Raw genomic sequence first — 20,546 nt, 5'->3', positions numbered from 1 at the left:
AACAGTGAATGGCCTGGGAAGTCACTTGGCTCTCATTTACTTCAACTTTGTATCATACTGCCTTGCTTTATTTTCATTAACAGCATTTAGGAAATTTTTTTGTTCACTTGTTTATTGTCCGTCTCCCCTTCTAGACTGTAAGTTCCTGAGAGCAGAGACCTTTTCTGTCTTACTCCCTGCTGTGTCCAGCTCATGGTCGCCAGCACTTAATAAGTATTTGTTGAACAAATGACTCATTGGTCCATTTACTAGATGGGGAAAGGAGGCCCCGAAAGGGGAAGTGACTTGCCTAAAGAAACAGGAGTCCTTTACTCACGCCCTCCAGTTCTCCTTCTAGTCTAATCCTTCTCTCATGAAACCTGTGACTTCTTGGGCACCTGTGGGGTGGCTGACAAGTGCCTACCGCTAGGTGTGTGCTCCTTTGGGCTGGGACTAAAGCAGGGTCTGGAGCAGAAGACTGCCTCCCCATCCTCTCTCCTCTCCTCACCCCTCCCCACCCCACCCCTCCCCTCCCCACCCCACCCCTCCCCTCCCCACCTCTCCCCTCCCCTCCCCTCCCCTCCCCTCCCCTCCCCTCCCCTCCCCTCCCCTCCCCTCCCCTCCCCTCCCCTCTCCTCTCCTCTCCTCTCCTCTCCTCTCTCCTCTCTTCTCTCCTCTTCTCTTGGAAGATAGCCCTTTGCCTTGTAATGGGTGGAGCTGTGGAAACCCTGGGCATCAGGTAGGATGGGGAGTCTGGACAGGTCTCCACAGGTGGGCAGCTGAGGATGGGACTCAGTCCTCTCCCACTGCAAATAGGGTCTGTGTGGTCGCCAAACTGAAATTTCCTTCTCAGGGTCTCCAGGATGGAATATGCAAGGCCCTGTCTCTCCTTGGTGTGAGGTCCTGTCACCTCTGCACACACACCACAAACGCTCTGACCCCAATGCAGCTGTCTCATAGAAGGAACTGCATTTCCTGAGGATGGGTTACTTGCCAAACTGCACATGCCTGTAATTCTCGGTGCAGCCTAGGGAGACTCGGGTCAAGCAGCCAGTGGTAAGGCTTGAACCCCAGGGCTCTCTGACTGCCACACCCAGCCACAGCATTTTCCCAAGTGTGGTCAGATCCGGTGGGGATCCTTCAGATGACCTCAAGGATGAATGCTTTTTATTATATATATTAATGTAGGTTAGGAAATATAAGTAGCATGTGAAACCCTTTTATGGTAGTATAAGTAAAACTATAAATTAAAAAATAAAAGAAACATACTAAGAAATAATAGTGTAGGTCAGATGTAGGTAAGGCAAGCCTGGTGGGGTTTAGTTCTAGGGTACTGCTATCCTAGCTACCCAGGTATCTCCAGCACTCACAGTCATTATTTTTCAGGGTTTCCAAACCCTTGAGTTCAGGCTTTTTCACCTTTGCAGTTCAGTGTGTGGATAGAGTGAGATTTTCTACTTTCTGGGTAACTAAGTGGCTGGTATATAGAAGGACCTGCCCTCATTCGCCGCCCTTGGGGCTCTAACAGGAGACTGGGTGTGTGGCCTCTGGGTCTTTGGGCTGGAGTGTCTGTCGGGGAGAGGCCTCTAGGATTTGGTCATTTCACAACACCTCCGGGCCAGCCCTGCTGAGGGGGAGTGGGAGACACAATTCCTACTCAGGGAGGAACTTCCCTGCTGTGGGGGGAATGCCTCGAAGGACGCCCGCCGCACCTGGTATTCCCAGGCCGTGGCTCTGGTCAGCGCACGCTTATTCCACATATCGGGGCAGCGGGGTGCATAGAGTTCCAATTGGACGCCCCAGCTGCAGGCGGTGGTGGGTAGTGGAGGTGGTCGCTGATGTGGGCTTCTGCTCCTTCGCCTAAATGTCCCCGCCATGAAAACGGATTGCAACCAGCCACAGACCCTCTGGGGCGCGTTGAACGTGGGATTGTCTTCCGGGCCACGGACGGGAGAGGGAGGCTCGCCACCGCCAATCCCAGGCAGCTCAGGCTGCGGGTCAGGAATGAAGGGTCTCCCAGCAAGCTCCCGTTTGCACACTGCTGGGCAATCTTTCTCCAGGCTACAGACTCCCCGCCACTCCCCCTGTGCGGGTCCTGGTGCGTCCGAGGGACCCTGCGTGGGGACTACAACCTGAGGAGTGTCTCACCTGGCACCCACCACGACTGTGTAATCGGCCTTCAGCGATTCCTGAAGTCCTGCAGCCTGCGACCCCGCTGTTGCCGGGCATACCAACCGATGGCTTTGAGGGGCCCACGTGCGGCGGGGTGCGCTGGGGAGGAGATCAGCACCTCCCACCCGGTCCCCGGCCCCTGGCCTCAGGAGTAGACGCATCTCCCGGTCCTCTCGACGCTTTGAACCTCCCCTTCCCCGCCAGGGCTATCGCAAACACCCCCACCGCAGAGCACCGTGTGTCGTGTTTCTACCCGGCTCGGTGCAAGCCAGGCCCGGATATGCACATCTGGAAAGCTAGGGAGATTTCCCTGGGGCTCGGGTGGGGATGGCTAGGCTGACTTGATGGAAGACCACAGCCACGGTGCTAGGCCTCTTCTAGGAGTTTTGCAGGTTCCTCTCCCTCCCCATTGAGAGCCTCCGTCCTTTAAATACCTTGCAGCAATTAGGAAAAGGGAGGGGGAGAGTTCGAGGGAACCCGTTTGAAGACTGGAGTGGAAAGACGACTTTTGAGTTCCAGGCCGCCCTGATCGCTAGACATTGGTGTAACTTCTGTTTGGCCTCAGTTTCCGCTTCTGTATACTGGGAAGAAGGCCCACGTCCAGGGAGGTGGGACAGTAGAGAGGCGGAAGGTGTTGGTGCACGGTCAGCCGGTGCTCCCAGGGTCCATGTGCGCTGCCTTGGGGCGCACATCTCCCGGGCCATCAGTGAGACTGTGACAGTGAGACCCAGCCTTGCGCCCCAGGCTGGCAGGCGAGCGAGCGCTCGGAGGCGCGCAAGGGCGGGGCCCAGGAGAGCCAGGAGACGCCCGTTCTGTCTGGGCCAACCAGCGCCCGTCTCTGAAACACCAATGAGGAGGCTCTTTACAGCCAAGGCCGGGTCGGGAGCGAGGCTGCGGCGAGTGCGGCGCTGACAGAGACGCGCGCGCGCGTTCCAGCTCGGACCCGAGGCTGCCGCCGCCATCACCGCCGCCCGCCCGGTAGCCCCTCAGCCGCTGCCCCTCAGCCGCTTCCCCTCGCCATGGAGGCGAGGCCGCCGCCGCCGCCGCGGGGCTCCGAGCCGTGGGCCGGGCGGCGGCCCTGAGGGCGTGTGGCGGGCCGAGACGCCGCCGCGGCACAGAGGCGGAGCCGCCGTCCTCGTCCCCAGCGGTCCCGCCCAACGCCGGACTCGGTGAGTGTTCGCGGCTGCCGCCGCCCAGGCGGGCTCCGGAGGTGGGGGGGCGGCTCCCGGGAGCGGGTGGGAGGGGTCCCCGGCCCGATCCCAAATCCCTCTTTTCCGGGCCGGATCCATCCGGCTTCTCCAGGCATCCCACATCCTTGCGCTGTGTGTGTGTGTATGTGTGTGTGTGTGTGTGTGTGTGTGTGTGTGTGTGTGGTGGGGGGTGTCCCCGGGAACGCTGTCCGTGTGTGTGTGGGGTGGAGTGGGGTGGGGGGTGTCCCCGGAAACGCGCCGGCCCGGGCGCCGACCCCTGTCTACTGCCCAGGAACTTTGCGTGTGTCCTCCTGAGGTCGGGCCGGGGCGCTGCCATAGTTCATTCTGAAAGAAGGAATTTGGACAGTGAGAACAGAATTTGCTCAGGTCCATTTAATGGGAAGAAAGAGGAAAACTCCTGGCACGAGAAAATTTGTTCTTGCAGTGACCAACTTTTCTTCCCTGGGCCCCTCTCTTTACCGTCCACTCCCTACAGTTGAGGCCGCTTAGGAAGGGAAGCAGGGGCTCAGAGCTGCCCAGAATTTAAAATGAGCCAATTGGGAATGCAGGTCCCCTCCTTTTTTTTTTTTTTTTTTAACTTTTGGTGAATAACACAAAGAATACCGTTTTTTGAAAAATTAGTTCCTAATTGTATTTCCTGAAGATAAAAATAATAATGGCAGAGCTGAGCCCAATGTTGAGGGTTTTTTTTTTTTTTTTTTTTTTTTTTTTTTTTGAGGTCAGTGAATGATGTTTGTAAGACAGGAAAACAGGAATGTTTAAAACCTCTCTAGGAGGGTGAATGCCTTCAGTAGCCTTTGCCCAGGGTAGGGATCCCTGCTCTAGAACCGGTCACATCTCCCTGAAGATCTCTTCTCTTGCCACCTGCTTGCTGTTAAGGCAGCTCTAGAGCCAGAAGATGGTGGGCAAGGAGAGGACTGGCGGTGGAAGATGGGCGAACATCTTCCTTCCTGGCCACTCCTTTACAAAACACAGATCTGATACTGTCACTTGTTTACTTAAAACTCCTTAGCTTTCCTTTTCCCATAGGGTGAATGAAGTCCAAAATGCCTTAACAGGTCCTACAGGGCACTTGACACTCTTGCTTCAACTTAACTCTTTTACTTTTAGCTGAATCCTTCAATTCTCCTTCCTTTCATCCCCCTCTCTGGCCAATCAGAATTGCTTGACTGCCTCTTTTTTGCTTGTGTGATCATCTTTCCTCCCCACCTTTACCTGCCAACCTCCACCTCTTCCTTTAAAGCCCTTCTCATTTGATAATCTTGATGAGGGCAGGAGCTGTGTCTTGTTCAACTGTTCATCTTCCATATTGAGAGGTTTCTTCCTCCCGATTGTCTTACAGGTCCTGTCCCATCTCTTCCACTTACGTTTACTTCCAGGTACCCACTTCCTGAGAAAATCTTTTTTTTTTTTTTAATTCAATGGAATCTTTTTTTTTTTTTTTTGGCTGCGTTGGGTCTTCATTGCTGTGCGTGGGCTTTCTCTAGTTGCAGCAAGTGGGACTACTCTTTGTTGCGGTGCGCGGGCTTCTCATTTCCGTGCCTTCTTGTTGCAGAGCATGGACCCTAGAGTGAATGGGCTTCAGTAGTTGCGGTGTATGGGCTCAGCAGTTGTGGCTTGCGGGCTCTATAGCACAAGCTCAGTAGTTGTGGTGCATGGGCTTAGTTGCTCCGCGGCATGTGGGATCTTCCTGGACCAGGGATCGAAACTGTGTCCCCTGTATTGGCAGGCGGATTCTTAACCACTGTGCCACCAGGGAAGTCCCCTGAGAGAATCCTTCCTGAGTGTTTCCTGCTTGGCATGCACACCTATGACTTTTAGTATCCTGATTTCCCATCTCTTCATGTCCATCCCATCCAGCCTCCATAAGTAATCAACAGGCAGAAACTGGCAGGTCTCGTATCCCACTGGCCTTCAATCTGTTCGACTGTCTCTGAAAGGCTAAAAGCCCCACCATCTCTTTTTCACCTCTGCCTGCCTGAAGTGGCCTGGCTATGTGCGTACTGTAAGGCAGGGTACGATCTAGGAGGCTGTTCACTGGGTACCTTTTAGACACTAATTTACCACCTAGGTGAAATTCAGAAACCAGAAAAGCCAGTCCTCTGACTGAACTACATTCACATGTATTCTGTTTGCCAGGCGAAGTGCTTGGCATACAGAATAAAAGTGAGGAAGTCACATATTTACCTTTGAGGGGCTCACAGCTTAATGCAGGACAAGTGGATACAAATACTTATATCACATGTACTATGAGAGTGTAATAATACCTTTTATTTGCCTGTGTCAGGCTAGATAATAAATGCTTTCCACGAATTATCTTATATAATCCCTTCTACCATCACGTGGTGGCTAATTCTTACTAGACAAGGGTGGAAACTGAGCCCATACAGTGTGCAGATGAGGGAATAGTCAGGATTTGAATCTTGGCAGTCTAGTTCCAGAGTAACTGCCTGGCTGTATAGACAGCATTCCCTCCCTGGGTGGTCTGAGAAGACTTGACTGGAAGGGAGCCTTTGGGTCATGAAGGATAGATAGGAGTTTATGTATGGTGGACAGGATACAGGAAAGAAGGAGCAGCACAGGCAGGCTTAGAGGTGGAAGGAACCCATTGTCCTTGGGGAGCAGGGAGAGGTTAAACGTAGTTGGATTGGGTAGAGGGAAGAAGGGTGGGAGATAAGATTAGGTTGGCTTGAAGGGCTGTAAGTGCTGTGTTAGAGTTTGGGCAGTGGAGACTTTAAAGGGGGATTTTAAAGGAGGTTGGGGGGACTTCCCTGGTGGCGCAGTGGTTAAGAATCCGCCTGCCAATGCAGGGGACATGGGCTCGAGCCCTGGTCTGGGAAGATCCCACATGCCGCGGAGCACCTAAGCCCGTGTGCCACAACTACTGAGCCTGTGCTCTAGAGCCCGCGAGCCACAACTACTGAGCCTGCGCGCCGCAACTACTGAAGCCGGCGCACCTAGAGCCCGTGCTTCACAACAAGAGAAGCCACTGCAATGAGAAGCCCGCGCACCGCAACGAAGAGTAGCCCCCGCTCGCCACAACTAGAGAAATCCCACACATAGCAACAAAGACCCAAGGCAGCCAAAAATAAAAATAAACAAAATAAAATAAATTTAAAAATAAAAGGTAAAGGAGGTCAGGGACTTGGGCACACCAGGCTTTCGAAAGGTCATTCAAGGGCAGTGTGGGGCCAGATGTTAATACCCCTCCAATTTAGGAGGCAGTGGTGAGGCTTCACAGAGGCAGAATCATAGCCTCTTAGACCCAGAGTGAGGCCTAAAGAGAATACTGCTGAGTTTTGGGAACAGGTCATACTTATGAGAAAAAATTCCAGCAGTACGAAAGTGTATGTATAGAGAAATGCCTCCCTTCTACCCTGACATCCCCAGAGATGGTTGAAGTTTCCAGTTTCTGTGGCTTTACATAGACACTCTTCCTGTATAAACATGTATCTGCCTATCCATACTCCTACCCCATGGTACATACCAGTCACATCTTGCTTTTTTTTTTTTCCACTGCTGCTCGGCTTGGCTTGTGGGATCTTAGTTCCCTGACCAGGGATCAAACCTGGGCCCTCTGCAGTGAAAGCACAGAGTCCTTACCACTGGACTGCCAGGGAATTCCCATATCTTGCTCTTTTTTACTTAACATAGGAAAATCATTACTTAACTTAGGAAATCATTACATATTAGTACATATAGAGCTATTCTTTTTATTTTATTGATATTCTTTTACTTATTTCATTGTTTGGCTGCACCATTATTTGTAACTAGTTTTTGGATTAAACAACGTTTAAGTTGTTTCCAGGTTTTTCTACTACAGCATTATAATGAATATCCTCTACATACTTTGTTATGAGCTCATGTGTAAAATTATCTGAATTGTATATTTTTAGAAGTGGAATTACTGGGTCAAAGGATACGTGTGCATTTTAAATTTGTAGACATGTAGCCAAATTACCACCCCTTGGAGGGGGTTGTACTAACTTATCCTCTTTGCAAAAATGTGAATGGACCTCAAACAGATCTTCAGAGTATGTATCAGGGTAGCCTGGGATGCTTTTTCAGATAGACTGCTTTTTCAGATGCTTTTCCCTCACCTAACCTCCTCCTCTCATGTGATTCTAGCCTATTTCTTTCTATCTGCAGAAGGAGACATTGAGTCTCAGAAGGATAAAGTGACTTGTGCAAGACAGTGGGTGGTGGTTGTTTTTTTAAGCAGCTCTGATATTTGTATTTGCCCAGCATCTTTCATTGGAGGTTCTCAGAGTCAGTTTGTAAACATTGTTGCATTGTTCTTCTCCACCTTCATGTGGGAAAAATGAGGTACAGGTGAAGCTTAAGTTATAAGCAGGAATCTGACCAAATATACAATCTTGTCTTTTTACTTCTAATGTAATAACTAATAAATGTTCCTAAATGACAAATTTGAAGAAATTTTTTAGTGAGTCTGAGTACAACAAAAATAGCAATAATATAACACTAACAATACAATTGAGCAACAAACCCTCAAATAACCCAGTGTTAAAATTTGTTTTAATATATTCTCTGTAGAAAAGAGAATCCATTAAATGTGAAATTGTATTTACTTTAAATTCACATCCATTTGTGTCAGTGTATAGATAGGCATAGTTTTTTTATAGTTATAACCTTTTATATGTACATGGCAAGTAAAGTACATACAGCATATGATTTTTGTATTCTTGAATAACATCAAATATTTTGTATTTACTCATTTTGTTTATTATTTTAAATCACAGAATAGTATTCTATGCATTGATAGCTGTAGTTTGTGTGATCGTTTTTTATTTTCCTTTTCTCTCTCCTTTTTACTATTATAACTGGTACCTCTGAGCACCCTTGTTCAAATACTTCTTTTGGATTATTTTCTTGCACTCTTACCCCTAAAATGGGTTCACTGCATCAGAATATGGTTTCAGTGCCGAATTGCTATCTAGAAAGGTTGAACTAGTTTACAACATCATCAGCAATTTTTGTGGCCCTATTTCCTGACAATACAGCCAATGCTATTACAAACAAAACTTAATATTTGGGCTTCCCTGGTGGTGCAGTGGTTAAGAATCTGCCTGCCAATGCAGGGGACACGGGTTCGAGCCCTGGTCTGGGAAGATCCCACATGCTGTGGAGCAACTAAGCCCGTGCGCCATAACTACTGAGAGCCGTGTGCCACAACTACGGAAGCCCACGCGCCTAGAACCCGTGCTCCTCAACAAGAGAAGCCACCGCAGTGAGAAGCCTGTGCACCACAATGAAGAGTAGCCTCTGCTTGCTGCAACTAGAGAAAGCCCACACGCAGCAACGAAGACCCAACGCAGCCAAAAGTAAAATAAATTTTAAAAAAACTAATATTCGATTTTGTTAATTTAAAAGAAATGTAATAGTACTTTGAGTTAGGTTTAATTTATGTTTCTTTAGAAAAACTTCAGAAAAAAATCTAAATGAGCTACTAAATGAGTTTTAGTAGCTCATTTAGATTTTGAATGAAATACGATGCTGTGTTATATATCATATCTAAGTGTTATGTAGCTAAAGTCAGCTTTTTTTTTGAAGAAAGACGTGGTTGATAGGACAGAAATATTGTGGAAATTTAGGGTAAGATCATACTGGTGTGAAAACTGGGTGCTGTTCAGTAGAAAATACCAGACATTGTGCTGGTAGTTAGGGATACTCCAGATAACTGGATACTGGATACTTCAGTAACATGGATGTGATGTCTGTCCTTATGGGCTAATGCAGAAGGCAGACATTAATCACCTTAGGGTAATTATAGATGTGATCAAAGGGGAAGAATAAGATGTCTTGGGAGCGCCAGAGAAGTTCAACAATGCTTGCAGTTTAAACAACACAGAGACCCTGAGCTAGGAAGGGGTTTGGTACCTTAGGTATATATATATATGTATATATATTTTTTAATTCCCTAGGTGATTCTAATATGCAGCCAGGGTTGAGAACCACTGGACTAGAGAGAAGCAGGGGCCAGATTTGAGGGCCCTATACACCATGTAAGGATTTTGAACTTTATCGTGAAGGCAGAGCTAAGCCATTGAAGGATTTCGAAGAGGAGTGAACTGATCTGATTTGCAGTTGTGAAAAGTTCACTGTGGCTACAATCCAGAGCAGTAGTTTTCCAAGTGAGGTGGATAGGATGCTAGGATGCTGAACTTTTTATTGTTTGTATCTAAAAAATGCTAAAACATTACATTTAGGGACTGTCACTGGCATCTTCTTAGGTCTGTAGGTCAAACAGTGTTTGGGTGTCCAGAAGTAAGAGAGGGGAGTCCTGCAGTAACCAAGCAGAGCTGTATATATACATTAAAAAAAATTTTTATGTATTTGTTTATTTGGCTGAACTGGGTCTTAGTTGTGGCACAAGAGATCTTTGTTGCGGCATGTGAACTCTTAGTTGCAGCATGCGTGTGGGATCTAGTTCCCCGACCAGGGATCGAACCCAGGCCCCCTGCATTGGGAGTGTGGAGTCTTAGCCACTGGACCACCAGGGAAGTCCCTGTATACATACATTTGCTTTCAGTGTATTGTAACATATTGATAACAGTTTATATTATTCAGTTTTCATTAAACTAACCTTCACAAAATGAACAAGCAGCTTAAAAAGATCCCTGCAAAGAAACCAGTGATTGAAGAAAATATTAATAACTCAAGCACAAAGAAACAAACAAACAAAATGTCAGAGCTGACCCTTGTCTAGCTCCTATTATGAAGTCCTGGTGAGCAGTTTTTTTTTTTTTTAGTATTTATTTATTTATTTGGCTGCACCTGGTCTTAGTTGCAGAATGCACATGGTATCTAGTTCCGTGACCAGGGATCGGACCTGGGCTCCCTGCATTGGGAGCTCAGAGTCTTAACCACTGGACCACCAAGGAAGTCCCCGCTCAGTGAGCTATTAAGTAAGATTAAATAAGTCAGCTCGTATTACATTGGAAAGTATGAAGAACTCTATTTGAAACATAGACTTACATCCTCTGTCATTATAGGAATCTTGTTTTAAGATTATTTAGAACCTGAGATATTAAATAGTAAAATATGAGGCTATCACTAATAACAAGACATTTGAAAACTAAGCATCTGGAGCATAAAGAGAAGCTCTGCATGTTTCTTCCCCCAATGATGTTTAAAGTCATGGCCTGGGGAGTTCCCTGGTGGTCCAGTGGTTAGGGCTCAGCGCTTTCACTGCTGTGGCCCAGGTTCAGTCCCTAGTGGGGGAACTAAGATCCCCCCAAGCCATGGGGTGCAGCCAAAAAGAAAAGAAAAAAAAGAGAAAAAGACATAGGGTATTCAGTCTGATGCTGTACATAATTTTACTAACCTAATGATTAAAATATCTATTTCAAGGTTTTCTGTTTTTATAAATGAACAAAAGGCACATACCATTGGCAGGTTCTCCTGTCCGCATGCCCGCATCCGCAAAAAGGCTGATATAGTGTATGGAAAATAATATATCAAGAAACTAAGACTAAATTTGTTTGCAAATACTCTTGTAAGATGTCGTAAATATTGCTGAAGATTTGAACAAGCAATATTAGAATAAATTTTTCAGTGTTGGAGGTTTGCTACATAGTTTTAAAAGTATAGAAGCTTCTAGCATGCCTTAGTATTTGCTAGATTCTCTTTATTAAAAGAAATCCAAGAAAAATCACTTCTTTTGTGAGCTACTGGAGAAAGTAATACTGGAGAAGACATTCTTAATAGTAAATGACTGCCTTCATAACATTGCTGTATGGAATAATTGTCTAAATGTAAACAGAACATACACCTGAATGAAAAATGAAATGTGTTCATTGGCTCTTCATGAACTATTGAGTCAGGTTATCTTGTTGGTTATCTTGTGGTGGAGTTGTTGATGTTATACATTTTATTTCTACCAAAAAAAAAAAGCCTACTTTTTCTGTGATAAATGGCTATCTAGCTAATATTATTTGAGATGTTAATATCCTTAATCTGTCTCTTCAAGTAAAGATGTTATTTCAACAGTGAATGAGATAGTAACATCTTTTTTCTTACAAGTATGCTATGGGATAACATTTTCCTTGTAATTAAAAAAAAGCTTTATCATGATATAATTTACATACTATAAAATTCAGCCTTTTAAAGTGTATGATCAGTGGTTTTTAGTGTATTTGTGGAGTTGTGCAACCATCACCATTATCTAATTTCAGAACATTTTCATCACACCAAGGAGAAACCCTGCACCCATTACCTTCACTCCCCATTCCACCCTCTCTCCAAGCCTCTGGCAGCCCCTAGTCTTCCTATTTGCCTATTCTGGACATTTTATATAAATGGAATCATATAAAATGTGGCCTTTGTTGACTGACTTGTTTTAATTAGCATAATGTTTTGGGGAGTTCATTCATGTTGTAGCATGAATTCATTCATTCCTTTATAGCTGAATAAATAATCCATTGTATAGATATATTGTTTATCTATTCATCAGTTAGTGAATTTTTGAGTTATTTCCACTTTTTGGCTATTACGATTAATGCTGCTGTGAGCATTCATGCACAAGTACATGTGCAGGCATATGTTTTCATTTCTCTTGGATATAGAGTAGAATTGCCAGGTTAAATGGGTCTGTTTAACTTTAGAGGAATTGCCAAACTGTTTTGTAAAGCACCTGTGCCATTTTACATTCCCAGCAGCAATGCACAAGGGTTCCAGTTTCTTCACATCCTCACCAATATTTGTTATGCTGTCTTTTAAAAAAAAATTTATTTATTTTATGTATTTATTTTTGGCTGCATTGGGTCTTGTTTGCTGTGCACGGGCTTTCTCTAGTTGTGGCGAGCGGGGGCTACTCTTCATTGTGGTGCGCGGGCTTCTCACTGCGGTGGCTTCTCTTGTTGCAGAGCACGGGCTCTAGGCACGCGGACTTCAGTAGTTGCGGCACGTGGGCTCAGTAGTTGTGGCTCGTGGGCTCTAGAACGCAGGCTTGGTAGTTGTGGCACATGGGCTTAGTTGCTCTGCGGGTTGTGGGATCTTCCCAGACCAGGGCTTAAACCCGTGTCCCCTGCATTGGCAGGTGGATTCTTAACCCCTGTGCCACCGGGGAAGTCCCCTGTTACACTGTCGTTTTGACTGTAGCTATCTTAGTGGTATGAAGTGATAGTTCATTGTAGTTTTTTTTTTTTTTTTAAATTTATTTATTTATTTTATATTTATTTTTGGCTGTGTTGGGTCTTCGTTTCTGTACAAGGGCTTTCTCCAGTTGCGGCAAGCCGGGGCCACTCTTCATCATGGTGCGTGGGCCTCTCACTGTCGCGGCCTCTCCCGTTGCGGAGCACAGTCTCCAGACGCACAGGCTCAGTAGTTGTGGCTCACGGGCCTAGCCGCTCCGCGGCACGTGGGATCTTCCCGGACTGGGACACGAACCCTTGTCCCCTGCATTGGCAGGCGGATTCTTAACCACTGCGCCACCAGGGAAACCCTTCATTGTAGTTTTGATTTGCATTTCCCCAGTGACTCATGGGCTCATTGTGATTTTGTTGCATCTATAAAAACTCTCATATTTTTACACATGAAAAACTTGGAAACATAAATTTCTTACCTGATAAACATCTCCAAATGTATTTCTAGAATACATTACATGTGGGCCTGTGCCCCACAACGGGAGAGGCCACAACAGTGAGAGGCCTGCATACCACACACACAAAAAAAACACCCAAGTATTGATTATGAAACCAGACTTTCAGATTGCTTTGTCACAAAGTATTAAAATGAGATTTTTCAAGCATAATAAGAAATATTTGATCATATGGATCACACTAAATATTTTTAAAACAAGGTTAGTATTAGCATCTTAGTGATAGCAGTAATGGTTTTTATATTTTCCCATATAAAAACCATTATTGCAATCATTATTTTATTACATTTGGAAATGAATGACTGTTTTTGTAGTATTTATATATATTAGTATCTTTGTCATATTTATTGGTGAACACATGTTGGGGATGTGCATGTTGATTGCTTGGCTGGTGTGCGGTCAAAAAATTTGATTGTCATTACTGTGGAGAATGAACTGGACAGAGCATAGAGACTAATTTCGTGATTGTTAGAGCATTATTTGGCCAGGGTTGATGGTGTACTGGTCTGGTTTGGCATAGGGGATGGAGATATGTGGATAAGCATGATTTAAGCAGTAGAAGCATTAGTAGGGTTTGACATTTTTGGCTTTTTGAAAGTGAACTGAGCTTTTGAGATGTTAAAACCCGGCTGCTATAAATTGTTCAAGAGTTCTCAAATATTGATTGACAAATAACCATCAATTAGTTTTCAAACATTGGTTGACAGGTTGCTTAATGTAATATTATAAACACATTAGTACTACCCCATTAATAAAGAGAATGTCTTCCATTTGGTGTATCAACAGTATATCAGTATATGGAATAGTACCAGGACTTCCAGTGTTCCTCTAAAAGGAAAGGTGGGGAAGTATGGGGGAGAGCTTTCACAGGAATGCTTCTGTTCTGGTGCCCCTTTCCATGTCTCCATTGATTTGAATGCTTTACCCACCTTTCAAGGAATGAGGCCAGTTCCTGAATCAGTGCTTCTGCTGCTGTCTGTGAGACCACTGCTCCCCAGTGCATCTTACTTCCCACCTGGATCTGCTTGCTTTGTTAACAGGGGCTGAATATACAGTGACTTCCAACTGGTGTTTCTGTTTCTCCATTCTGGGGAGTTAGCCTGGCCCAGGATCTTGCTACTAGTTGGTGGAAGTGATAGAAGATCCCTTTTCTTCCTATAGTTCATACCCAGTTAGCAATAGTGCTGTTGGTAGCAGTTGTGAACCTCTGAGGCAGTGATTCTCAATAGTGGCTGACTGTGGTGGGAAGGAGAAGGTAAATTTGAAAAAGCATCTTTTTAGAAAATGGAAAAAATAACGGCTTTATGTTTTTTAATCAGTGTGTATATTTTTAAATTTGCTTCATTTAAAATCATGTATGGGGCTTCCCTGGTGGCGCAGTGGTTGAGAGTCCGCCTGCCGATGCAGGAGACGCGGGTTCGTGCCCTGGTCCGGGAAGATCCCACGTGCCGCGGAGCAACTAAGCCCGTGAGCCATGGCCGCTAGGCCTGTGCGTCCGGAGCCTGTGCTCCGCAACGGGAGAGGCCACAACAGTGAGAGGTCCGCATACCGCAAAAAATAAATAAATAAATAAATAAAATAAAATCATGTATGCATTTGAACGATACGTGTACATGTTAAAATATTCAAATATTAGTACTAAAAATATACAGTAAAAGGTAATTCTCTCTCCCTCATCTTCCAAGTTCCCCTTCTCAGAGGCATCCCTAGGCACTATGAACAGTACTTGTGAAACCTTCCAGAAAGAGTCATGCCCGTGTACTGTGAGAGTTACTTAAGTTTGACATTTCAACTAACATTTCCTGCTTATTCACTTGCACTTAGCTTTCAGAAGTTCTACTTTGAAGAAGGCTGTTGTAGAGCAAGTAGTGGTTAACAGAGCAGTTCAGTTATGTGTGTTTTGTAATGTCTGAGTGGGACTTTTGTTCATGAAAAGGACTAAAAATTACTTGGGTTTCAAATTAATGTTCAGTTTATTTAAGTGGCAAATTAAAAAACCTAGTTTTTCTTTAGTCTTGTTATTGTACTTGTAAGCATTGTAACTTATGCATAGAAATAAGAATGATAACTTTCACTTGCTCTTTAATTAATGTTAATTCAAGCTTAACTGATTAAATTCCTTCATACCCCTTTGTTAGTGAATTAAATTTTCTTAGATATTTAAAATACATTTATACTGTCAGTCTGTCAAACACTGCCAGTCCTTGAATCAGATTAGTTCCTCCCCACTCTGCCCCCTGGCCACGTTGCATGGCATGTGGAAATCTTAGTTCCCCGACCCACACCACCTGCATTGGAAGCATGGAGTCTTAACTGCTGGACTGCCAGGTCCCCAGACTGGATTTTTTATTTCTTTCATATTTTCCTTGTCAGGCTTTATAGTTATTTTAATTTGGGGAGTTGGAAGTGACTAGAGTTCATATCCCATACCTGCCATGCTTTGTGAACATGGACAAAGTATTAATTCTTAACCCTTCTGAGACTGTTTCCTCACCTAATAAATGGGTTCAACAGTAGTATTCTTTTACTGCACGTTTGTTTTAAGGATTAGATAGTTCACCCCAAGTGCTTAGCAGAGTTCTTAAGCATGTAGTAAACTTTCAGTAAATGTTAGGAAATATTATAATGACCTTGATTTTAAAAGTCTTTCCTCTGTAGTAGTTCGTCAGGATACAGTGTAGCTGCATAATTGATCACAGAGTAACTTTTATCTTCCTGGGGTTTCAGTGGGGGAAAATGTGGCAAGGATGGGAGAGGGAAGAGACAGGGAGAAGAATTGAGTAAATGGGATAAACTGTACAACATTTGCTCCCTGAACCATCTTCCCTGGAGTTCTGTGACACACTTTCTTGGTTTTTCTCTACCTTTCTAGCCACTCCTCAGTTCCCTTAGGCCTCTCTTCTGTGACCACTCTTTGACTTACCAAAGAGTACATCCTTAGCCCTCTTGTGTTTCATCCTATGCATTGTTCCTAGAAGTACATGCCTATGCCCAGGGTTTTGGCTTCCAGCTCCTTGCTAATTAAGAGAAAATTCATCCTCTCACTGGATGATAGCCAGCAACCTACCGGTCATCTTCATTGGACTGTTTCCCAGGCACCTGTAACAGGCTCAGAACTGACCTCATCTTCTCTTTAAGTGTGTTACTTTTGTATTCTCTGTCTTGATGAATGACAAAACCCTGTAACCCAAACCAGAAATTTGGATGACACTGTTCTTCTGGTTGGTGATGCATTCCCATCTGTTTTACCTTTAATATTTCTCAAATTTGCCTGCTTTCCCCCACCTCTTCTGTCCTTAATTCTGGTTTCTTCTCATTTAGATGACTGCCGCAGATTCCCTAGTTGTCTACCCATTATTATTTCCTTATTCCAGGTCATGTATCACACTGCTGCCAAGAGTGATCTTTTTGACTTCCCTATCTAATCATAGCACTCCCCAGTTTAAAATCCTGTGGATAAAATCCAAGCTCCTTATCAGAGCAAGTTTGTGTGACCAACCCCTCTTAACCTTTTAGCCTTACCTTTTCCCCGTATCCTTGACTGTGCTGTACTCTTTCAGACCCTCTGTCTTTTGGACTGCCCATCTCTTTTTAACCTTGCATTATAATTTCTTAGGTAGGGATCAGCTCCTCCAATGAGCATTACCTTACTGACTGTCTCAATTCTGATCTAGGTATAAGATCCTTGTGCTATTTCTGTCAAGTCACTTAATCATATTGTGTGATAATCCAGACACTTATACCATACGTTGACACGTGCAGATTAATGGTTTTAGAAGGATCTTGGTGGTCCAGGATGTTTAGTAATATGTAATTTTGCTGAGGCATGGATTCGTATTACTTGCACTTTGAGTTTGGTGGCAGCAGGTGAGTTCCCTTAGTTCTTCAGTGAGCCTAACCTCGCTCAGCATATAAAGCTGTCTTTTTATTATTTCCTTCTTTTTCCTGTTCATTTTCTAGTTTTGTAAGTTTTCTGATTCCAAAACTGGAAAATACCTTTAAACAAGAAACTGTAAGCCCGTGTAATGGCTTGAAAATTCAGAACGTTTTTAAGATGTCTTTTCTTCTCTCTTCTTTCCATCTCCCTTATCTTTGGCATTAAGTTTGTCAGCGGATGCAAACTCAAATATGTTTTTGGAAGCTGGGCAGCTTATATGAATGAGAGAAGTAGATCTCTCGGGTCATATGTCATACTGGAGTTTCCATGGCCTATCTAAAGGAGTTCATATTCAATATTTTTATAACACAGTGTGCTACCAGTTTGCAACCTTCACTGTAATTGCCAAAGACTGTACCTATATGATTTAGTTTATCTTTCTCTTTGAAACTGAATTCATTAAATAAACAGAAACTTAAGTAACTGTACTACTGCGTAGTCTTCTAGACCCTGCTGAAGTATCACTCACTTATGGAAGTCTCCTGAATTCTACTAGGAATTGTTTTTTCCTCCTTTTAGGTTGGTATAACAAATATAGTATTGATCACAATGTTTTTTGGTTTTTTAAAAAAATATTTATTTATTTATTTGGTTGCACCGGGTCTTAGTTGCAGCATTTGGGCTCCTCAGTTTTGGCACACGGGCTCCTTAGTTGTGGCATGTGAACTCTTTTTTTTTTTTTTTTTTTTGCGGTATGTGGGCCTCTTACTGTTGTGGCCTCTTCCGTTGCAGAGCACAGGCTCCGGACGCGCAGGCTCAGCGGCCATGGCTCACGGGCCCAGCCGCTCTGCGGCATGTGAGATCTTCCCGGACCGGGGCACGAACCCGTGTCCCCTGCATTGGCAGGCAGGCTCTCAACCACTGCGCCACCAGGGAAGCCCCATGTGAACTCTTAGTTGCAGCATGCGTGTGGGATCTAGTTCCCTAACCAGGGATCGAACCCGGGCACCCTGCATTGGGAGTGTAGAGTGTTATCACTTAGCCACCAGGGAAGTTCTGATCACAATGTATTTTAATTACTCATTTTCATGTCTTAATTTCCTGTTAGTTTATTGAGGACAATTATGTATTGAGAAGCATGTCTATTAATGCTATTATGTGTTCAATACATTGGTGTTGAACATTGAGCCAAGTGCTGGGCATATAGTAAACAGACATGTTTGTTGATGAACAAGTATCAATACCAAAATCTGGGGGCTCTGTAATATAACATTTCTTTTTCTTTTGATGATTCGAAGGGCTCTGTAGCTACCCTAAATTTCAACTTTGTTTCTTGGAAATTACCAAGAATGTTAGGGATGATCGATTATTGGATTGGCCAAAAAGTTCATTCGGTTTTAAAGTAAAAATAGAAGACACATTTTTCATTTTCACCACGAACTTTATTGAACAAAGTATTCACTGTTTTGTTCCACTACCTTCTGCCATTTTTCAAGCAACGTCATAATTCCATCTTCCCAAAACATTTAATCTTTTTGAGCAAAGAACTGTTCCAGGTGCCTTTTACAGTCTTCCAGGGAATTGAAATTTTTTCCATTAAGAGAATTTTTTAGAGACCAAAATAAATGGAAATCTGAAGGTGAAATGTCTGGTGAATAAAGCGGTTGAATCAGAACTTCCCAGCCAAGCTGTAACAGTTTTTGCCTGGTCATCAAAGAAACATGCGGTCTTGCATTATCTTGATAGAAGATTATGCGTTTTCTGTTGACTAATTCCCGATACTTTTCATTGAGTGCTCCTTTCAGCTGGTCTAATTGGGAGCAGTACTTGGTGGAATTAATCGTTTGGTTTTCTGGAAGGAGCTCATAATAGAGGACTCCCTTCCAATCTCACCGTATACACAACATCACCTTCTTTGGTTGAATACTAGCCTTTGGTGTGGTTGCTGGTGGTTCATTTCGCTTGCCCCACGATGTCTTCCGTTCCACTTTATTGTACAATATCTACGTTTCACCGTCACAATTTGTTTTAAAAACGGAACGGTTTCATTACATTTAAGTAGAGAATCACCGTGGAAATAGGGTCAAGAAGGTGTTTTTCCTTAACTTGTGTGGAACCCAAACATCAAAGCGATTCACATAACCAAGCTGGTGCAAATGGTTTTCAACACTTGATTTGGATATTTTGAGTATGTCGGCCATCTCCCGCATGGTATAACATTGATTGTTCTCAATTAATGTCTCGATTTGATCGCTGTCAACTTCAACTTGTCTACCTGACCATGGAGCATCTCCCAGGGAGAAATCTCTAGCACGAAACTTCACAAACCACTTTTGACATGTTTGATCAGTCACAGCACCTTCTCCATACACTGCACAAACCTTTTTTTGTGTTTCAGTTACGTTTTTCCCTTTCTTGAAATTAGAAAGCATAATATGCCGAAAATGTTGCTTTTTTTCTTCCATCTTCAATACTAAAATGGCTACATAAAAATCACCAATTTTGATAAGTTTTTTTTTTTTTTTTTTTTTTTTTTTTTCGTGGTACGTGGGCCTCTCACTGTTGTGGCCTCTCTCGTTGCGGAGCACAGGCTCCGGACGCGCAGGCTCAGTGGCCACGGCTCACGGGCCCAGCCGCTCCGCGGCACGTGGGATCTTCCCAGACCGGGGCACGAACCCGTGTCTCCTGCATCAGCAGGCGGACTCTCAACCACTGCGCCACCAGGGAAGTCCGATAAGTTTTTTTTTAAATGCACACTGACATGACAGCTGTCACAATACAATCTGACAAATTGTTTCGATTGAAGTTAAAGACAACTAAGCCCTACCAGAGCCATTTGAGGGAAAAAAATCGAATGAAGTTTTTGGCCAACCCAATATGTTGCTGTGTTTGGTGCAGACAGATCTGTGTACCGATGGTAACTAAACAGACTTAATTGCAAATAATCAGTCGTTCATCCCCTGAGAAAAGATCTGTTACAAGGGGAACTTCTTGCTTCTAATTTCATATGATTAAGACAAATTAATCACCTGATGACTGTGGAAAATGTAAAGAAATTTGAGTACACCTTGGATAAAGAAAGGGTTTGGAGTAAGCAGACCTGAGTTCTATTTCTGGTAGTACTAATTAGCCTTGTGACTTTAGGCAAGTCTTTCCCGGTCACAGTTTCTTCCTCTGTAAAGTGATAAGGGACTTTATGGTTTAACATCCTTCTATCCCTAAAATTATTTAATTCTAATACACTGTAATTTCGGGACTTCCCTGGTGGTTCAGTGGGTAAGACTCCGTGCTCCCAATGCAGGTGGCCTGGGTTCAATCCCTGGTCGGGGAACTAGATCCCACACACATGCTGCAACTAAGAGTTTGCATGCCGCAACGAAGATCCCGAGTGCCACAACCAAGATCCTGCATGGCGCAACTAAGACCCAGAGCAGCCAAAATAAATAAAAACAAAACAAAAAACAACTAAAAAAACAAACAAGCAAAAAAACCACTGTAATTTCTAAAATATTAGGACCAGAGATACTCATGGCCTAGCTCATTCTAAGGAGAATTTGAAGTAATTTACTGATACAAATATAATCCCATTGTGTGTGTGTTTCTAGAGAGAGTGCATTTAGGAGTTCTCCAGAAAGACACCAAAGAAGCTGGTCAGTAATAATGATCACTAGGGATTGGGGAACTGGAT

General features: G+C 44.1%; 1 protein-coding gene across 7 annotated transcripts in view; it reads left to right on the top strand.

The window, feature by feature from the left end:
* Positions 1-3,027: 3,027 nt before the first annotated feature.
* Positions 3,028-20,546, top strand: part of PTPRA (protein tyrosine phosphatase receptor type A) — a 183,093-nt gene continuing 165,574 nt past the window's right edge. The window contains exons 1-2 of one of the 7 annotated variants that reach the window (XM_067011886.1): positions 3,028-3,320; positions 8,462-8,704. The gene's annotated coding sequence lies outside the window, so the exon portion shown is untranslated. The remainder of the gene's footprint in view (positions 3,321-8,461; positions 8,705-20,546) is intronic. The other 6 variants (XM_067011889.1, XM_059037685.2, XM_067011888.1 and 3 more) reach the window with 6 other exon arrangements.

Source organism: Kogia breviceps, chromosome 14 (genome assembly GCF_026419965.1).
Source record: "Kogia breviceps isolate mKogBre1 chromosome 14, mKogBre1 haplotype 1, whole genome shotgun sequence".
NCBI lineage: Eukaryota > Metazoa > Chordata > Mammalia > Artiodactyla > Physeteridae > Kogia > Kogia breviceps.
This window is presented reverse-complemented; position numbering and strand designations above follow the sequence as displayed.